Source organism: Sceloporus occidentalis, unplaced genomic scaffold (assembly GCF_023333645.1).
Source record: "Sceloporus occidentalis isolate IW3139 unplaced genomic scaffold, rSceOcc1.0.p SCAF_2, whole genome shotgun sequence".
Classification (NCBI taxonomy): domain Eukaryota; kingdom Metazoa; phylum Chordata; class Lepidosauria; order Squamata; family Phrynosomatidae; genus Sceloporus; species Sceloporus occidentalis.
The window spans coordinates 116,160,067-116,178,585 of NW_028316982.1; the positions used below are offsets into that span (position 1 = coordinate 116,160,067).

At 40.8% G+C, this 18,519-nt stretch overlaps 1 pseudogene; it reads right to left on the minus strand.

Moving 5' to 3' along the window:
• The window catches only part of LOC149318912 (heparan-alpha-glucosaminide N-acetyltransferase-like), a 175,307-nt pseudogene that overhangs the window by 34,882 nt on the left and 121,906 nt on the right, over positions 1-18,519 (minus strand).

An 18,519-nucleotide genomic window follows, 5' to 3' on the forward strand; every position in this document is an offset into this window, starting at 1 on the left:
GGAAATTGAAGCAGCCATGAGTCATTGTGAGCTGGCTTGTTAATGCAGTGGTGCTGAGAGACACTGCCTGCCCTTTTAAGAACTTTAAAGGAACACCTGGTAGGTGATGCCCCATGACTGACATCAGAAAGGACTTCACAGTCATATGTGTAATTGTCTCCACTGGGAATAGTATTTAGCACTTGGCCACTACACAAAACTAGAGGGCAGCAATTAAGCAAGTCCATGAACTTTTGAAACCAATTTAAAAAGAGGCAGGTTTTCACTTCAAAGCCTGTGGCAACATCCAGTTTATGGTGTCTTCCATTGTTTGTTGCTCTTAACTGCCCTCAAGTTGACTTCAACTTAAGTGACCCCATGAATGAGAGATCTCCAAGTCATCCTACCATCCAACAGCAATGCTCTGTCCATCTAGATGAGGCCCTCTTTTCATGCTGCTTTCTATCCTACCAAGCATTATTGTCTTTTAGTGGGTCATGGCTTCTCATGATATGGCCAAAGTACAACAGTCTCAATTTAGTCATCTTGGCTTCTAGAGTCATTAAACAGTTGCATTTAGGGTTCTGACTCTATTTCCTGTCACCTTTTAGTTTTGCTTGTCATTTGTCCTTAACTGCTTGAAGAGCTTCAGCTGACATCCATTGAAGCTTGTCTTTCCTTTTTGCTACAGATAGTGTCTTTTTGCATCCCTCCCCAACAATGTCCCTGGCTTCAGTTCAGAACACTTCTGACTCCTGATCAATTAAGCTTAAGAGTGCAAATCTATTTTTACATTATCTTTACATTCTATGGGGATGTTTTTCACATGGCTGGTTCATTGTTCTGCTTTAGCTTTAATTTTTGATAGTAGCAGCTCATGGATCATGTCGCATTCTGCTCCTTGTCTTGTTTTTGCTGAGAGAATGGAGAAGCTCCATCTTCTGCTTCCAATTCTTGGGTTGCTTGAAGAATGTATTTGCAATGAACAAAATGTTGTTTCCCAGTAGTTGTTTTGCATTTATTGGCCTGTTACAGACTGCCCAAATAAAGCTGCTTTGGGTCTCTTTGGATTATGCTGTTTAAATGATGCATGCATACTATGAATCCGGAAGCTGCACCAAAGCTGCACTCCAGTGCTTAGGAATGGAGTGTGGCTTTGGCACGACCTCCAGACTCTTAGGACCCATGCATCATTTAAATAGCATACCTCCAAAGAGACCCCAAGCAGCTTTATTTGGGCAGTCTGTAACATGCCAGTGACAGCAAAAGCCTGTCTGACACGGGAGAGCCCACCAACACTACTGCCAGCAGCATAGCCTCTAGCATACAGTCCAACCACTACAGAAAGGTAATGCCATTGGTAGACTTTCATTCCTACTCAGACTGAAACATAATGTATTATGCTCACAGAAATCATTTGTGCAATGCCATTTTAACCCCCAGGTTTCAAAAAGTACACATTCATTGAACAGACATGTTAGTGGGGAGGGCACATATTCATTCATTCATTTAGAGTATTTATACCTTTTAGCCACAAAGGTACTCAGAGTGGCTTACTTTTTTTTAATTAGACCATTCCCTGTCCTCAGGCTTACAATCTAAAAAGACATGACACAAAAGGATAAGGGAATGGTGATGGGGAAGGGATCGAGTTCATTGGTTCATCTCTCCCTCTGGGGCCATGGCCAATGGACTGGAGGGAGGGCTCTTCATCTTACTTGGGCTAGGCCCAATGGAGCTGGCCTGCCTCTCTCCCTCTGAAGTTGGATAGTGGTGGATGGGCTGGAGGGAGGGCTACACCCAAACACATGTGCATATACTCAAACACATGAGCTGAGGGCTTGCACCAGTGTCGCACTGTATGCAGGGCACTGACAGCACATTCTTGTTTGAGCCAACTATACATTTCCTCACAAAATGGATCACTTATTTTCCGCACATTTTTCTTACCTGATTGATTACAACATCAAATGCTGTTAGTAGGGTAATGAAGTACAGTGACAGGGGAAAAGTAGTTGTTGGAAGCTTAACTAGGGCACAGCAAGAGCTTAAGAGCTGGGGGATGTTAAGAATTAAATTGCTATTCTAAATGTTTTTCCCCCAAATAAACAAACATTTACTGTGAAATTTTGTGTCTATCAGATGTCTTTAACATTCATTTTAGATTGTCTTAAGTTTAGAAGAGAATTAACCTGAACACATTTTCTTTCAGATTCTTTTGACTTCACCAGTTCATGTGAAAGATGGACAGTCCATTTGTCCACCCAGGTATTTTCTCAGGGGGCTGGAAGCCACAGGATATCTTATTAATTTCTGCTAAATTTACAATCACATATGCTCCAGATTTTAGTTTCCAGGTGCTAAGGACCAGTTTCCCCAATACATGTTGCTCACCCCATATAGCAGTTTCACTCACTGACTACTGGATCAAATGGCAACTTCTTCCATTTGATGCCTTCAGGGTTTTTAGGCAGCTCAAAGTATGTTGGTACCTTCCCTAGACACAGCATCCAACATTTTTATCTATGGCAAGGTAACACAGAAATCTGTAATTGTGTATAACCATACAGCGACTAATATTACTGTTTAATAAGGACAGGTTTCAAAAAATTGGATTTAAATAAAAATAAAAGAATGCACTGTAGGCATCAAAGATAGACAGTTAGTGCAGTTCTGAAAGAGCTTCAGTCAAGCACCTTGCTCCAATAAATGTCTGAGCTCAACTAAAGCCTTTTATACCTTCTAACCAAGAATACTCCTCCCTGGCTCTACTCTTTCCCTTCCCATCTGTGAAACCACTGAGTCACTGAGGAAGGGCCTAGTCCACTGAAGAAATATTATTCACAGTACAGACATCCCATCAGTAAAATAGCAACTCGCAAATTCCCTCAGCCAGCATGACTATTGGAGGATTCTGGGGACCATAGTCCAATAAATCAATTTTCTCATACTCTGCTAAAGATTGGCAAATTGGTCACTTTTGTTTTTGCTCACATTCAAATGTTTTAATATTGTGTTCTTTCTGCCAAATATATAAACAAAAATTAAGTCTATGAAATTTTAATCAAAAATAAACTTTTATTTTAAAAAAATCAGTGTACTGCCCTACTCCAGTTCAATAGGAACTGTTACAGAGATTCATGTTACAACTGCCTACCATGTTGCAGTTAGAAAAGAAAGAACTGGCAACCTTAATTCATAAGCACAAATATAGCTGAATACACATGGATTTAAAGCTAGCATGTCTAGATATTTAAAGCTACTAGTTTTGCTTTCTCCCATATTAGACTCTTTGAATATCACAGCCTTCTGTCAAATTGATGAAGAAATATGCCTGTTTTGAAAAGTTCCTTTAAAAAAACCAACAAACTAAGGCCTGTTACAGACTGCCAAAATAAAGCTGCTTCGGGTCTCTTTGGAGGTATGCTGTTTAAATGATGCATGCATCCTAAGAATCTGGAAGCTGCACCAAAGTTGCACTCCAGTGCTTAGGAATGGAGTGTGGCTTTGGTGCGACCTCCGGACTCTTAGGACCCATGCATCATTTAAATAGCATACCTCCAAAGAGACCCGAAGCAGCTTTATTTTGGCAGTCTGTAACAGGCCTTAGTAAACTCTTCCATTAAGATGGCCTTCATTCTACCTTGGAGCTGTCCTAGGTCCTGTAGAACATACTCACTACCTCTGGTCACCTAACTCCTGCAACTTGCAATTTAAGTGCATTGTTTTTTTTTAATACCAACTATTCATTACTGCCACCTGCTGTTTATCAACTTTTCCTTCCAGGTTAGTCCTCTCAGCTCTTATCTACGGAGATTATCGGACAGCTCTTTTTGCCCGATCCAGGCATGGGTTTAAATGGGTGAAAACGGATTTTATCGCATGTCTCTGTGCCCAACTCAGCTGCATCATGTACCCAATCTGGACTCCTGGCATACTTTTTGAAGAACGGAAAGTATAGTTCTTTGAAAAGTATGCCATGAGTCTGAACTGGATATGTGATGCGGCTGAGTTGGGCATGGAGAGGTGCAGAAAGATCCGTTTTCACCTGTTTAAGCCTGTGCCCAGCCCATGCCTGGATTGGGTAGAAAGAGGCATGCGATAATCTCCTACATATTGTATGGGTCTCAGTCCATCAGAAAATCTATACTGACCTGCCTACATTAGTCATTTCAATAAGAACAAGAATATCTGATAATTATATTCACCAAGGTAATAATGGCTGGGGGGAAATTTCCAGGTAATACCACTGACTTTATTAATATTCCTTTCTCTCTGGAAAGAAAAAAGTTAAGATGCTACTGAGAAGGTCTGGTTTTCCAAGAAGAATCATGCGAGCATTTAGGCTCATAAAATTACAAGCCTATCTTTTAGACAAAATGCAGAAATGCATTTGAAAGAGGGGTTATGTTACTTTCAAAGGTGCCTGCCACATTTCTCTCTCCCTCCGCTATCAGATACAGTTCTTGTGTAAAAGGAGTTAGTGGTTGATGTAATTTCCTGCTCATGAGAATTTAGAATGAATACAATTAAAGACACCACAAGAAACATGCTTATCATCTCCACTTCTCAACCCATCATGGCTTTATCTCACTTTAGGAAATGTATTTTTTTATTGTTCTGCAAAAGAAAAAGAACTGATGTTGTTAGCTGCTGCCTTTCAATATATACAAAGAGCTTTTTTAATAGCCTTGGTTTACAGTGTAGTAGTTTTAAAGATTTCAGTACATGAAATCAAGATTTTAAAAAACGTTTTTAAAAAAAGTACTTTGAAAAACTGGTTGTCTCACAATCATTTCAATGTGTTCCCACTCCCCACCAGTTCTCCCTGTACATTCATGTCAGGACTGTGGCTTCAGTGAATTTGCTTCAGTCACTATTTCAGATTATGTAGCATAAAGGTCTTAAAATATTTACTTTAAATTAATCCAATACACATCCAAATGTTTTATGAGAAATTGATTTCAATCCACAAAAGCCTATGCAAAAATTAGTAAATTGGTTAGTAAATTGCCAAAAGACTCCTTTCTTGTAAACAGAAACATTTTCCATTTGTCACAAATGGGACTTGCAAAATGTACATCATCATTCAGTGGTTTGAGCTATTATCAAACGTTGGAAAAACTCTCCTTTCCAAAACTAACTTTCCGTATACAATAATAACAAATCCCAATTTTATGGTTTGTTTGCTTAGTTATATAGTATGTCACCATCTCAATAATACTGGCAGCACAAAGCCATTTGAGTGCAACTGATGATGGAATAAATATTTAAATAAGATTTTCTATAGGAACAAGTTAATCAAAGCTCCACGCTCAATACATTATTTTGGAGAATGCCTATTGACCTCAGTAGGGCTTCTTTGGAAATAAATGGGGTTGAACATAGCAGATTTAGGGGTAAAAAGTTTTCCCTCTAGCAAATAACAATTATTTCACCTAAACAGTAAGTAAGCTATAAAGACTTTGAAAACAGAACATAGTTTTTCTAGCATTAGATTCAATGCAGTCATGTAAGGATTTATTTTAAATAGTGCTTAGAAGAGAGGAGAGTCTATTTTTTTAATCTATGGTGGATGATAGTGTTCATGCCAATGGAGAGATCTGACAACTTGAATAGCTCCTTTAAACTTGAAACTAAAACACGAAGAAGATTCACCATCCTCATCATCAACAACATTATTTATATATTGCCTTTTCCTCAGTCTGGGACTCAAGACAATTTTAAAATTCATATCATACAAAAATTAAAAAAAAACCTATAATGAAACTTGCAATAGTATAATATCAGTCAAAAAGAAGGAAGGCCTTTCCCCCTAAGCTAACAGCCATCAAAAGCCTGCCCAAAAAGAAAAGCCAGCACCAGCCCAGAAAAAGAAGGAGCTTCCCAGAAGAACTTAAGAGATTGGAAGGCTCATGTGGGAGGGTCAATGAGATCATGACACCAGTACCATGGAATACACAAGTAACCACTGGTTGAATACCAAATGGAGTACAGAAGATATTTCTCATGTATTGCATCCTGCTTCTTAAAGCCATGTTCTTGGCAACCTGGATCAATTCCAATATTATAGAAAGGCTAGGGAGGAAACAGTGAAAAGCTGCAGAGTGTAACAATGGAAGGTGGAGATGGGGACAGGTTTCATTCCCTTCCCTGTACTGCCCCATTCAATAAAAAAAGTAAACTTTTCCATCCCTGCTCCACTCTTATAGCCAAAAAGACAATGACATATACAATAAGCACACATGTACCCACTAGCATTGCTGTACTTGGTGTTACCTGGTGCAGATGGGGGGCAGACAGCTGTGCCGGACTCCGAAGGGACACTGCCCCCAGCAACGGTCTTCAGAGTCTGGCATGGCTGCTCACCTAGCTGTTGCACCAAACTCTGAAGGCATTCCCCACAGCAATGGTCTTCAGAGTCTGGTGTGGCTGCTTGCCTAGCAGCCACACTGGATTCTGAAAGTACTGTAACGTAGAAGTGGCTGCTGCTGAAAGGAGCAGTGCTGTTGCCTCCAGAGGGCCCATTCAGGGTCTGGTGCAGCTATTCACCCAGCAGGCATACCAGGCTCTGAATGGAAGACACCACTCCCCCAGCAGCGGCCACTGTTGGGGTGTGGTGTGGTGCCATGCTGTGACCTTTGGAGGGACCAATTGGTGTCAGGCACAGCTGCTGGGTGACTGGGAAAAGGGGGTGACACGTTTTCCTACTTGCCACTAGTTGTGCTAGTCCCTCTGGGTGTACTGTCCCACCAAGTGTACATCCCCCTCTGGGGTATCACCCTGTGCAGCCTGCCCCCTCCCCCCAGTGATGCCTCTGCATGGACATGGTCTGTTGATAACAATCCAAATAAATGGAAATCAACAGATTATCAATAGAAAAGAGTGCCACAATAACTCAAATGTAGATTTTGTTGGAGTAAAAGTTTTTCAGGAAACTGATAATTTTTTTTAAAAGGTGTATTAGGAACCAGTTCCAGAGCAACACCACAGCAACACCAAGGGTGTCCCCAAGTCATGCAAATTTGGCATCTTTCACTTCAGTGCTGCCAGTGCAAGGAGACTGTTTAGTGGAACTGGCGCTATCTCTAAGGCAGCACACAAAGATAGCTGGCTTCTGGAATAAATATCAAGCAGCACCACAACGTCTAATAATGACTCCATCAAGAGGTGGTCTGTGCCACTAATAGTGAGCTTTCCTGTCATAACAGGTCAGGACAGGACTACCAACTGTGCAGTTGTTCTTTAGGAATAAGAGGATTTAAGAAATCAATTGAAGCTCATTTTATCTTACTGCTTCCAGCTGGACCTAAAACTTCATATTTAAGCTAAATAGTCTTCATATTAATTGGACAAGATGAGGGGTAGAATGGCAAAAACAACATCCTGATCTGGTGTATTTATGATGCACTCTTTCACAATTAGTATTATAATATTGAAGATAATGTTTTTGCTGAAGAGGCTTAGAGAAGAAGAAGAAGAAGAAGAAGAAGAAGAAGAAGAAGAAGAAGAAGAAGAAGAAGAAGTAGTAGTAGTAGTAGTAGTAGCAGTAGTAGTAGTTAATATCAGTTTCCAGCCATACCTCACTTAACAAAGCCTCTGACAAAGAAGCTCCTTTTAACAAAGTCTTGTTATGCCAATCCAACTTCTTCTTTACTCCTTGTCATTGGTCTAGTTGGAGGGGTTTTTTAATCAGCATCAGCATTGAGAAGACGGTGAAAAGGGGCTGGAGAAACACAGACTTTCAGTGGCTGGTTGCAGTAGCATGCCTGTAGTAAATAATGCAATAAAGCTTGGACTGGGGGAGAACAGGGTTCTGCTCTAACCAATCCTACTATAGTCCTGTATGTCTGCCTACAACAAGCAAGGTAGACAAATGCAGAATGCCTTAGTGAGCAGATGTGGACAGTAAAACAGAGAGAAATGGACAGAGAAGACTAGCCAGACTCACCTGCCACACCCAGCATGTTAAAAATCATATATCTATGTGTTTGGCTACCAAGATGCAAATCATAAAAAAATGAAGAGCAGTAAAAAAATAATAGTAACTCCTAGGTGCCTTTTGGAAGACACTTTTAAGTGGTCTCTGGAAGATGCAAAATGTTTTTCTTTACTTAGGCTTACCTTTCCTTGTTTCATTTCACATGCGCATATTCTTTGCTTTGTGTTGACCTACTCTTCTTTTTTATGATGTTGGAGCCTCTCCCTATTCTTTCATGTTATTTCTACCTCTGGTAAAAAATGTTCTGTTAAAGAAATCATGCCCAGAAAAACATCTACTTAACTTAGGTATGCCTCTGGTATAATTTTATTAATATCGATGGCTGAATAAGTAAAATGTCTCACAGAGCTGCCCCACAAGCATATGTTGAATGAGGTCCATCACTTAAGTTTCTTTCAACACATTCACCATAGTTCATTGGAATAGAAACTGGAAAATTTACCGCACTATGGGGTTTGCAAACATCAAGATGAATGCATTTTTAAAACTTTGACCATGAAAACCAGAGAGCTGAGTGCATACTGAACAAACATAGGCCTGTTCCAGACTGCCAAAATAAAGCTGCTTCGGGTCTCTTTGGAGGTATGCTGTTTAAATGATGCATGCACCCTAAGAATCCGGAAGCTGCACCAAAGCTGCACTCCAGTGCTTAGGAATGGAGTGTGGCTTTGGCGCAACCTCTGGACTCTTAGGACCCATGCGTCATTTAAATAGCATACCTCCAAAGAGACCCGAAGCAGCTTTATTTTGGCAGTCTGTAACAGGCCATAGTCTGATTTCTCCCAGAAAGAAGAATAACTGCCAAAGCGCAATCATCACTATTTCTAGATATCAATTGCACCTTGAAAATGCTAAATAACCAATTGTATTTTATCAGCAACACTGATGCAGATACCACTATAAGGTATATATGTGCAGAATAATTCCCTAGAATTCACAATGAACAGAGTGAAAGTAAGGTTTCCAGTCTGCTACTTGGGATTTTGTCTCCCTGACTGCTCTTTTCTCTGTATAGGTGATCCCTGCTGCTCACTATTATCTAAGGCCTATAGGTATAATACCTGGGTAAATGTGCATAAAGATGGTTACATCAGGAGAATTGTTTGTCAGGGTAAGCATGACTCCATCCTGAGTGAATAGACTCCCAAATCTGTTGTCCATTTACCAAAGGAGCCCTGGTGGCGCAGTGGTTAAATGCGGGTACTGCAGCCACAAGGTTGTAAGTTCAGTTCTGGGGTTCACTCAGCCTTCTATCCTTTCATAGGTTGGTAAAATTAGTACCCAGCTTGTTGGGGACAATGGCTTACACACTGTAAACTGCTTAGAAAGTGATGAATTGACTGATAAGTGGTATAGAAATGTGCATGCTATTGCTATTGTCTCCGTGGCCCACAACTGTCCTTAGTCATTTGAGAGGTTTACGTGTGCCTCCAAACCTCTATGCTCACTTGAACTCTACATGCAAGCCTGCATAAGCCTACAAGGACATAGGCATGACCCAAGAGTGGAGTAGAAATGTCTTGAAACTCTCTTTTTAAAAAATCACCAAATAACCCTGGGCCAAAAGCTGATATATTATCCTTCTATACAGATCCCATATACAGTCCGCCTGTGCCAAACATGGGCTTTCCACGCTGCTTTGAGCATACACGCACAGCAAGCCCAGGGGAACAAAATGGCATGTGCACCTGCGCCACACATGCAGCTATTCTTTTCAATGGGGCTTAAGCATACACATTTTCCCCTTATGTGGGGGGTGGTGGTGGTCCAGAATGGATCCCTCACGTATGGGAAGGGCCAAATGTACATACATCCAGGCACAGAAGTCTTTTGGTGGGAGAAATCCTGTATTGTGGAAATATTAGAGATGAGATAGTTCAAATTTATATCAAGAAAATATACCATGAACAGTGTCAATATTTATAAAAGTATTAGACTTTCGCTACCGTCCTTCCCTTTGCCCCAAGAATTGGATTCAATTATTTGTAACAAGTAGCTTTTTTGCTAGCAGAGCCAAACCACAGAGTGGTATCCATGCCCATTCCACACATATTTCTTTACCCCCAATACATCAGGGGAGAGTGACTTCCTGATTATAGGGTGTGTGTGTACTGGACCATCTTCCCACCCCACTAGGGACCATAGCAATGCTGTCCCCAACTTTCCCATCATTGCTGCAAGTTGCAATCATAGTGCCAACCTGCACTACAGAGTCCTGAAGACTGGTAGAGCAGAATCTCTCCTTCCTTACTGGAAAGAAACGTACCCCTTTCAGTCCCATCAAATTCTCCAGCTTCTTCACTGGGACTAGCCAAATGGCACTGTCTTCTTGCCCAGCCTGCAAGATAAAACACCTTCTACTTTTCAGAGGTGGTGCAATTCGCACCAAGGAAATAGCATTGCTGGAATGCAAACCTCATCAACAGGAAGTTAAACCTTGTCTTCCAGATGTCTTTTTCCTCTCACACTTAGTGGTTTTCACATTATGCTGTTGAAGGAGCAGCACAAGAGACTTTGGTGTGAGCAAACCCATATGCTGCACCTCTAGTTAAAAGGACCAGGAAGCAAGTGAGGTGAACGTCCTACATTTGAGACTCTGGGGAGCCATTGCCAGTTAGATGTTGTGGGAGATGAGCCAAAGGTTTGGCCTGGTGCAATGTAGTTTCCTGTGTTCCTATTGTGGAGTCATATTGCCTTCACTACGCTTTTCCCACCTGGAGTTTGTTTGGGATTAGTGTGACCAACCTTGAAGAGTTGTCTTCTTCTAAAAAGCAGGAATTGGTTAAGACTGAGGTCTTAACACCCTGCTAGATTCAAAAACCACTCTCAGCAAATTACACAGCAAACATCTGCAGGGAATTCTAGCCTTCACCATGATGTCAGGCAGCAGCTGTCCTGAAGGAGGACTCTGCTGAAAGGGCCCTGATGGCAAATGTGGAACACTGGGGGGGAAAACTAGTCTCTCAGACTTGTTTTCTAATCCGCTCTCTGTTTCTCCCAGCTGACAGACCTGACACCTCATACAAACCCAAGAATTAACTGTGGCAGTAAAATTAGGCAACAAGAGTCCCATAAAAGTTGTAACAAGCATTGGATTTCAAAACTCTGGGTAACTAGCTTCAGACCAAGGGGAGTCATAAAAGATTCCTTAAAAAGCAGCTTTTCCATATATTTACAGAACACCCCATTTTCTTAAGCATTTCAGACAAAAGAGGCTGTTGCTTTTTACTTGTTTTCCTTGCATTCTCACGATGTACAGCATCTGTTAAACAAATCAATGTCTTTAAAATGCTAGAAAACAGAAAGAAAATAAGCAGGATTGCGTTCTGTCCATAAAAGAACCCCACATCCCTGTGCGTGCATTGTGGGTTTATATATATAAAATGGCTGAACCTCTTCCTCTTCATAAATTCAGTCCATAAGGAAGATTAAAAGAGATGGGTCATGTATTTGTGGCCATCACTATCACAGCCAAAAACTCCAAAAAGGCACTTTCTGGGACAACTTTGTTTTGGGTTTTTTTCTTTCTGCAGAGAAATCCAAGTGGAAGATACTTCCCAAGAGACAGCAGTGTTAATACAGCAAAACCAGAAAGGAGTCCTGAGCAACATTAATGAATAAGCCTTGTGAAAAAGAGTCCACTTCATTTGATGCACTTCATCTTGTATCAGATGAAATGGGCTCTAGTCCATGAAAACTCAGGCTACAATTTTTAAAAATCGTCTTTTGGTTTTGCCATAAGGAAACTATTGCCCCGCCATGGAAAACTTACAAAGATTTTGCATCAGCGATTCAAAAGCAGTGATTCTCTCTTGTAAAATGCTGCATTTCAAGATCCAAAGAATGGCTGCCTGGGAGTCATCTGCTATTTTTTTCCATTTTGGGAGCTAAACAAGTCTGACTTGAAATGGCATATGGAAACTGCATAGAAGTTGTTTTCATTTTGTCACTTTTTTCTTTGTCTTCCTTTTCTTTTCTTCCTCTGAAGGAAATTTGTTACAGCATAGCAACCCACAAAACAAATTTTACTGATATGCCTGAGGGTCTGCTATTATAAAAACAAAAACAATCAAACTTTCTCTTTTGGAATCACCCATTAAGAGCCTTTACCATACAGTAACAATGATTTTAATTCTTCAAGTACTTATTTAGCCTCTGGTGCTCTACCTTCACACATGATGGAAGCATTGTCTCTAGCAGATGCAGAAGTTTGCATAAATCCACCTTCTCCCTGCCCCCTAAAACCACAAAACTTCAGGGATTAAAAAAAAACACTCACAGATGAGATCCTTGAAAATATCCCAACTACTACTCAAAAAAGCATTCAGGGGGCATGGATTACTATCTGCTGGATGGGGACAACCCAAAATATTTTGCTGCCTGTGAGCTCCTCCAGACAGGGCAACTGTGTCAGGAGGTTGTGGTATTTGTTGCTGTAGTTCTTGCGGGTTTTTTAAATATCTAAATGATGTTTCCTTTTACCTGAGCTGTTATCTGGTAATTCCCAGCATCAGCTGCACCATTTCATTTGCACCCTCAAGTTGATTTCTTTTTAATTACCGTACATATCAGAACAATATCATCTTCTCTTTTCTTTTTAACGTTGATTTAGAGTTATAGTGCTATTGTGCATCAGTGATACAATACTTTTGCACTGTAACTTTATAACAACAACAACAACAACAAGTTTCAAAAATTCAAAAAGGAGAAAACTTGTCCTACAAACCATATGAAAACCTCACAAATCATGCCCCAATTAAAAAAAAAACACCTTTGGAAAGATTCCCAGTGCAGATCCATAAAACAGTTACAAATGGCCTCCCCAAAGAATAGAATGAGTAGATGGGAAGGCAACTAGAACCAGTAAGACCTGGCAAAAACTAAAGGAGTTACATTACAAGAATTCACACCTTTTCAGACTAATCTGGAAGTGCTCTAAGAGAGGGCAATAATGCCCTATCAAAGTATTAAATACTGTTGTTGCTTTCTGTTTTGCTTCTGAAGGGGCATTTGAGGGGGAGGGAAATCCTACAAATGCCTCTGCCTGGAAGAAAAATGCAACAATCATAAATTAAACCGTTTTCTGCCCTTTCAATGTCAGCCAAAATCTGCTGCCTGAAGCAGTTACCTCATTTTCAGTAATCGCAAGGCTTGCCTTTGGAAAGCATAGAAGGATGGGAAATGGTATGGAGTGCATTCATAAATAGAAAACCACATTGCTACATTCTGTTGCTGATCCCACTAGTAAGAATAAATATTTCTAACTTCTGTTATAACATTTCTAGAGGATTCTAGTGGCTTTGGATAGCTTTTCTTTCCCCATCTCACCCCAGCACTGTCATCTGTCCCCTTCACAGCCATACTAATCCCCAAGCTGCCCATGGCTGACAATATATGATATGAGGGGAAATGGCCATCTAATTCCTACAGAACATAATGCACATGATATGTTAACTGCAGCACCATTAACACATCAAATATTTTAACAAACAGGAGGTCTTTGCTCACTTTTGGTGTCCTGTTGCAATTACCTGAAGTCCAAAAAATGCCAAGAGAATGGAGTTAATTGTACCCAGCACACCTTCAGGATCAAAAGGTTGAGTGGTGTTGTACATCTCCTGAGAAGAAAAGAACGTATTGCTCAAATTACAGATCTAAAGCAACACACAACCTCCCAAGAGACAAAATAGTGGGTCACAGAATAAATTTGGGGTGCATAAGACATGTGGCATACAATCAGATTGTGTCACTGCATTACAGGTTCGTATCTGTGTTGTAATGCAACAGACACAGCCATTAACACAAAAATCTCTGAATCAGTGAGTTCATTTGTTCATTTATCCTGTGCCAAAAAAACCCAGTAATACATTTTCTAACAACATTCTCAGTACTGTATTAAGGACACAGAAGTACAAATGTATGTAATTAGTAATAATATATGTTTTTGCCTCAATTTATTTTTAAGCTCCAACAAAAACAACAACTAAGCGTCCGTCACACAAATGGTTAACACAAATAAGCACAGAGTGGTTAAGAAAATGAGCTTCAGGAAGGAGATATTTAGATGTCAAGGAGCACACTGGAAAAAAAAAGAAGTGACCTGGTAGAAACACAAGAAATTGAGCATTTTCTAATTTACAGCAGTGGAGAACAGTAATGACCCCATCTATTTACGTCAAGTCAAGTGCAATAGTCAATTTTCCCACCCCATGCAAACTCTTAAAACCCCAGCTCAAAGGAGAGCAAATGAATGTGAACTTCTTTTTACAACTGAATATAGTGTGTGTTTGCAAGTTAGTGCATGCATGCATATGCACACCTTTTCTATTTACCTGTACCTTGATGAAAAATGGTGGAGGGGGGTGAATTGGTAACTTTAAGCAAGCAGATATGTGCTTCACTGTTGATATGCGCTGTCAAATCTGCTTCGATGTATGGTGACCCTATGAATAAGAAACCTCCAAGATATCCTGCTATTTACAGGCCTGCTGAAGTCTTGTAAACTCTTGCAAGCTGTGTCTTCCTCAACTGAGGAAAACAATATGTAATGTGTTCTTCTTTTCCTACTGCCTACAACTTTACCAAGCATTAATCTCTGTTCTAATATGTTATGGTGCCTCATGATACGTCCAAAGTATGATAGCCTCCATTTAGTCATTTTGAGTTCCAGTGAGTTCTGGCTTGATTTGCTCTAGGACCCATTTGTCTTTGTCCATGGTGATCCATTGTTATGTACAGAACTCTTCTCCAACACAGTTCAAATGAGTTGATGCCTTTTTCCTGTCAGCGTTCTTTACTGTCCTGCTTTTTCGCCCATATTAGAACTCAAAAATGCTACACCATGAATGATCCTGACTTTGACGTTCAATGATATATCTTTACACTGAAAGATCTTCTCTAGTTCCTTTACAGCTATTCTTCCTTTTCTGGTTTGTTGACTTCAGTTTTCATTTTGAAAGTTTTTAAATAAAAAAAAAACCCCAGTCTGCTAATAACTAGTATATGCTTGGAATGATGAGAGATGAAAATAAATGACTGTCCTGCTTACCTCTATTGAGGGCAGCACAGCAGGTGATTATACAAGGAATAATCCAGAGTCCAGTCCAAAGGTCACACAATACCAGTCGGTCAAATCACAGCAAATGGCAGAAGCAAATGCGTAGTCACAAGGCAAGTCCACAGATCAGATAACCAGAGTCTTGAATCAAAGAGAAAGGAACAACAAGGCTGCAAGACCAGTTGTTGGCTGCATAGAATCTCTGCACCTGGAGGTCTTTTAATGCTTCTCTCAGCTGAAACCTATTTGCTCTCCTCTTGGCTTCCAGCCTAGAAGAACACCTCAAAGACTCCTTCATCTGTCTTCGCTCCACACGTTCTAGCGCATGCAGCCTAGAGTCCATAGAGTCTGTTTCTCCCTCTGCAGCTTCCTGAGCATTCTCTGAGACTGCTGATCCAGGCAGCCCCAGATCTGGCCCTGTCTCAGCCTCCTCTATGTCTTCAGAGTCTGAATCCTCTGACTGTGCCAGACCCAGGGCACTCCATGACAATGACTGGTTGAACACCTGCTGATGTCATAGAGGGTATTGGTCACAGAAGCCTCAGTATGGTAACTGTAGCAATGGCAGACCGCTTCTAAGATATGAGCTGGATACAGATGACCAACTGCCTCAAGATGACTGTTTTTAACTTTGGGAAGGAGAGGTGGCAACGATTTAGGAGCATCTGTATGGTTCTAAATTGTCAAAAAGGTAAGGAAAGACTGCATTCTGTCACCCTATTTGTTCAACCTGTATGCAGAAAATATTGTATGAAGAGCAGGTTTAGACTCAGAAGAAGGAGTGAAGATAGGAGGAACATAGACAATCTAAGATATGCAGATGACACCACACTACTAGCAGAAAATATTAGATATTTGGAACAATTACTAAGGAAAGTTTAAAAAAGAAAGTGCAAAAATAGGCTTACTCCTGAATGTAACGGAAACAAAAATAATGGGCACAGGAGATTTACATAAATTCAACCTAGATAATACAGAAATTGGAACAGTCAAAGATCTCCCATATCTTGGATCAAATACTAATCAGAATGGAGAATGGAGTCAAGAAATCAGAAAAAGACTAGGAATGGGAAGAGCAGCTATGGAAGAAGTAGACAAGAGCCTAAAGAGTAAAGATATACAACTGAGCATTAAAATTAGAATAATCGATGGCCCGGTACAGATGGGCAAAATGTGGTGTGGCGACGGCGTTACTAGGGTTAGGGAGCACGCACCATGCAGACGCTCCCTAACCCTAGTACATACTGGTGGCGTTAAAATGGCAGAGTCCTGTCTACACGGGCATCGCCATTACAACTTGATGGACTCATAGCGTCCGCATGTCACCTTGTGCTTGTTACATAATCAGTGCGCCATTTGCGCACTTGGGCGTTGCAAGCATGACGCAAAAAGAACCCGCTTTTTGCAGGTTCTTTTTCCACCGGCGGGAAGCCTCGCCATTTGGTAGCTGAGGCTTCCCTCCAGAGAAAATCCAGGCACTGGCAGGCTGCCCTTTTTGGGTGGTCTGTTCCACGCCTAAGCCACTGTGTTCCCTATCACCATGTTCAGATGTGGAAGCTGGACAGTGAATAAAACAGACAGGAAGAAAATCAGAGCAGATTGGACTAGAATGCCAACAGACTTGTGTTCAAATGATCCTTCAGTCATGGAAACCCACCAGGAGGGCTTCGGCAAGTCACAGGTTCTCAGCCTTAGAAGAAAGCAATGACAAACATCCTTTGAATAAATCTTGTCAGGAGATGCCTGTTAAAGGGCACCATATTTCCAAGTTGACTTGAAGACACATTAAAAAACAAATAAAAGCCAGCATGATGTAGTGGTTTGAGCGCTGGACTATGATTCTAGAGACCAGGATTTGAATCCTGGCTTGGCCATCAAAACCCACTGGATGACCATGGACAAGTCCCACACACATCCTCAGAGGATGGCATTGGCAAACTCCCTCTGAAGAAACTTGCTATGAAGAGCTCATGATAGGTTTGCACTGAGGCTACCATAAGTCAGAAACAACTTAAAGCGCTTTTCGGTGCTCCGTAACGCTCCATGGGCCCCATACAGACAGGCCAAAATAAAGCTGCTTCAGATCACTTTGGTGTTATGCTGTTTAAATGATGCATGCTTTCTAAGAGTCCAGAAGCTGTGCCAAAGCCACACTCCAGTCCTTAGGATTGGAGCATGGCTTTGGCATGATTTCCAGACTCTTAGGATACATGCATCATTTCAACAGCATACCTCCAAAGTGACCTGAAGCAGCTTTATTTTAGCCTGTCTGTATGGGGCCTTGGCTTCTAGGGAGACTTCTGGATTAATCTGTTTAAGGATCTATTTATTCATCTGTTTGGCTGTCCATGGTACCTCAGCACTCTTCTTCAGCACCACATCTCAAATGAATTGATTTTTCTCTTGTCTTCTTTCTTTACTGTCCACCTCTTGCATCTGTACATGATGATGGGAATACAATGGCTTGGAGAATTCTAACTTTTGTTCTCAGTTGTATATCCTTACTCTTTAGGAACTTTTCTAGCTCTTTCATGGCTGCCCTTCCCAATCCTAGTCTTTTGATATCTTGACTGCAATCTCCATCCTGATTGATGTTTGATTCTAGGTACAGGAATTCTTTTACTATTTTGATTTCCTCGTTGTCTAGGTAGAATGTATGTAGGTCCTCATAGGACATTTTACAAATGTCATATGAATAGTAAAATATAACAATACATTCTATTAAGAAATAGGATAATAAAATCACAATAATGCAAACTAGGGGGTTGAGTCCAAGTGTTCAGAGACCCAACAGCAAACTTTCCAGTTTTCTATAGTTTTGTGAACTGTATGTATCTGAAGCTGCACTGGTAGTTTATTTCACTGCCCTTTAATAGTGCTTTGCTGCAAACCATACTGACTCCTCCCATGGACTGATAAAGCAAAATTGTACATATCACTACACCAACCATTTTCCAGCAGCATGGGTTATGGAGACAGCAGAAAATGTAACTATGAGACTTGCCAACAAACTGCTGTTTGTTGACTCTAGGTTCCATCCTGCCTCAACTTCCTTTCAGTGCCTGTTCTCTTCCTCAGCTATCTTTATTCCTATTGCCCTCCCATCCCTGTTGATGGTATGCACCCAGTAAAAAGGCCTCAAGAATTAGAGAAGCCAAGTGTCTCATCAGGACATCTTCACTTTGAAAGATGAAGGGACATGCTCATCATAGATGGTGTCTTCTAGTTACATTCAGCAAACAAAATTATTTCAATAGACTCCAGACAACACAACTAAATTGAAATCATATCACAGTGAAATACTAGCCAATTGTGTTTTTAAGAAAAGAGGAAGCACTCAGATAAGTGTTCCACTATTTAATGTTTTAGAATCATAGAGTTGGAAGAGACCAAAAGGGCCATCCAGTCCAACCCCCTGCCATGCAGGAAATCCAAATCAAAGCATCCCTGACAGATGGCCATCCTGCCTCTGCTTAAAGAC